We start from the raw sequence: 3,932 nt of genomic DNA, 5'->3' as shown, positions 1-3,932 counted from the left end.
TATATATGTATTCATATTTAAAATTTAGTGATGATAAGCTTCACCATGCTTGGATGCAGCCAGCAACAATTCAAGGAAATGCAAGGGCCAGACAACACTCGACGAAAAATGGTGAGTGTCGAAATTTGTATTCTCTATAATACACTATGATGGAAACACATCGCTGGGTTGCTATCCACACGTTGTATTGAATGGTCGTAGTGGGCTTGTGATTGTTTCACGTTTGTAGGATTGTAGCATGTAATAATGTCACCTTCCTATTGTTTTTGTAAAATTCAATTCGTTGTAAAAGTTCAACTACATTTTGTCGCTGACTTTTTCCTACAACTGTTATTTGTATTTGCAATCTTATTTAATTATCAACAATGCATGCGAATTGCATTTGGCATAAAGTTGTAGTTATAGTTATTTTGGACTCATACTTCTTACTTGTCTTGTACGTCTGTCACTTTCCTGGTTAAAGAGTAGAAAGGAGATTAGGAAAAGGTGGAAGGCACTCCCCTCTGATGAGAAAAAGAGGTTTGTGGAAATGGCTAAGGCGAGCACCGAGGAACACGCCAAAGTAGTACCATGTGCACCCAAGTCTAAAAAGGTCATTACGTACTTCATGTTTTCATAAATGCATTTGGCTAGGTCCTTCTTTGGTGACACTGTTGGTTATTTTTTTGTATTAATTTAAGGGTAAAAAATGTGCAGGGTAAAAGGCAACTCTGCATATCATTGAAGTCAATTGTTGAGCTAGTTAACCGGTTCAACGAAGCACAAAAGCAGGCAGTCATAGACATTGGGTTTGCTGGCCTCCTGGAGATGAAGTGTACACGTATAGATCACAACTTCTACGCATGGTTGGTACAGAACTTCGATCCTGACAGTAGTTCATTGAATGTTCATGGTTGTCAAGTCAGGCTCACCTGTAAGGCAGTTAATGTTTTATTGGGAATACGGTGTGAAGGTGATCACGTGCAGTTGGCTGGGTCATTAGAAGCCTATCCCAATATCTACGATGAGGTTGAAGTTGTGAACGGAGTCATTCCTTTGAACAAGTTGAGACTTTATCTGACCGAGACTGATGGTGCGGAGTACAAGTTTCGGAGGAAATTTGCGATGTACGTGTTGGGGGCCATGTTGTGTCCTACCACAATGACCGGCTTGAAGCCATTGTTCGTTCATGCTGTGAAGGATGTGAATCGTATGCGAGCTTGTAATTGGGCAAAGTTGACACTGCAATTCCTTCACAACGGTGTTCGCAAGTATAAAGGTCATCGCGGTGCAACTGGATGTGTTTTCCTGCTAATGATATGCCAATAACTCGATCTTTTGTTTCCATTCCCCCGTTCATATGTTTCATGCATTGTTCTATCATGGTTCAACAAATTGGCCTTGATTGGGACATACAATGTTACCTACTTTGTGACTACGACAAACAACACTCTTCCTGACCAAGTATGGTAGTCGCAGAAATATATTTTCTGCGACTACCATCATGAATTTAAGAACAAAGAGTACAGGGCAAAAAGTATGCCGAACTTCAATGGAGGAACCAATTAAAACTACGTTGTGAAGAGGGGAACATAATTGATTGATCTTCATCGGTTTGGAATAATCAATCAGACACAGAATTCATGACACAGGAAATATTATACACATTTGTACGCAGAGTTAAAGAATAATATATAGAAGAAACCTTGATACGACCATTACCAAACCAAACGTATTGATTCTGGGAAAGGTCTTTTGGGTTACAGCCATTCATATATACAAACATGTACATAACAAATTTTCTTGGTTTCATCAATAAAGTCCTTGGTGTGCTGTACATTTTTTTTCCCAAAAAACATTGCATGATATGTGACTATAAAGTAGACAACATCCTAAACAAAAACGGTATTCTATGTACGTTCCGCGGCAAAATTGAGAAGAATGAATGTCATTGTTACTGAATATAGTTTATTTTTGTGGGAAGAATAACTTAATTATGGTGTGCCCCTTAATGTCCACAACTATTGTACCTTGATTGTGTTTGTCTGAGCTCGACTACGATGCAGTCCACACCTCGGCTACATGATTGGGATGATACCCAAATATGGGAGACGCTGCGACATATCAGAAGGAAGCAAAATTTCCCAACAATTGCGGTAAACACTCCAACCACTGTGAACATTTCACACCATCGACCCACTTGTCTTCAACATACAATGTCAGACTTAATTTATGTGTTTCTATGATTAGGTGGAGTTTGATTGCAGTAACAACGAAAGCGACGCCGATGATGCTGACATGGATGCATGCCATGTCGAGAACCAACAAAAAAGACAGTACAATGAAGTCCGTATGAGCAATTTGGAGTCCGATATTGTCGAACTGAAGGAAATGATGAAGCAAGTTATCCACAACCAAACAGATTTAATGGAGATGTTGCGACATTTCCAAGGCAAGCAAGTTGTTGACAATGACAAGGTAATCTATCCAAGCATTACGCTATTTTGGCACAGTTGAGCCACATCATTTTACCGATGATTTATAAGACTAAGTTCACGAATGTGTATGTATGATTAGGTGGAAGGCAATGATGTGTGTATCATTAACCTCTCCTCTAATGTTGCCGAACTGAAGGAAATGCTGAAGCAACTGCTTCAACGTTTCAGTTTGGGCTGCAACGAACTATTCACAGAACAAACTAATTTAGGTGAACTGAAGCAAATGCTACACCACCTCATCGAAGGTATATTCTCTACAGCACAACCGACAGGCGTGGACAAACAGGGTTTGGACCCTGCTGTTGGAGTCGAGGCACATGACGATGGCGTGGTCAACCCATCTGACGAAGTTAACCTAATGGAGTGTAATATTTCAGATGTACAAAGGTGGATCACCAACAACAGAATTTGAAGGGAACCTTGGCAAGGGACAAAAGTCATTTCCATGATGGGCACAAGCGGAACATTGAAGAAGGTGGGGACAACCAAAAGAATGGAGGCCTTCAGTCAGGGGAAACATACGAAACTGAAGATAAATACACTCCTGACCTTCTGTCAGTGGTCGTGAAGAACGTGCCGTGCGATGTGCATACTTCTCCTACTAAGCTTGGCAAACCATTGGGAGCAACTGGAATTGTTAGAGGAAGTGCAAACGGAAGAGGAAAAGGAAAAGGAAAAGGGAAAATGCGCGGACGTGGAGTTCAAGCCACTGAGGTCCGGGATATGGTTCGGTGCATCAATAGCAAAACAAATAATGGAGTTGACGACATAAGTTCACCTGTGGATGTTGATGGTGTGGATAAGGTGAACAAGGTACAAATATTGCCTTTAATGCCCCACAAGTTCTGAATACCCAATTCATGCCCACATCAATAATGTGAATTAGTAATTTTCCAATCATCTGTCTTGTATTGTACTACTCGTCAAACAATTGCATGTTTGCAGTTATGACTGCTGGCATATGTCTGTACACATTTCTAACAAACTCCGCACCAAACATCACAAGTTTGGAAAACTCTGAGGCTCACAGTTTATACATCATTTCACGTTCTTTTTTATGACTACCGACCTTGTAATGTAAGCTTAAATTTTTTTAATGAAATGTGTAGTGTTAATTGGCTGTTTATTTTTGTAAGACTCGTTTAGGATGTTGGACAGCGAAGGGTTGTTATCGGCGGAGGAACAAAAACTTCTTGACTATGTATTTGACGATAGCAAAAATGAAATGTATTGTTTCGTTTACTACTTGCAAATTTTAAATGACAGTCCACTGTGAAATAACTATCGTTCTAAGGATCATTTTTGCTTGTAGGGACATTGTTGTTTCCATGAATCTTCATGGACGGGCATGTAAAGTTGGTACCCGGCGTGACATGCGCACGCTCAAACCGAGGTCGTGGCTATCCGACACTGTAAGTGTTGGCTGCGCAAATATGAAGCTGCGTTTTTTCAGTA

The sequence above is a fragment of the Camellia sinensis genome, chromosome 6 (genome assembly GCF_055761805.1).
Source record: "Camellia sinensis isolate YWXY chromosome 6, ASM5576180v1, whole genome shotgun sequence".
Taxonomy (NCBI): domain Eukaryota; kingdom Viridiplantae; phylum Streptophyta; class Magnoliopsida; order Ericales; family Theaceae; genus Camellia; species Camellia sinensis.
Note: the sequence above shows the minus strand (reverse complement) of the source record.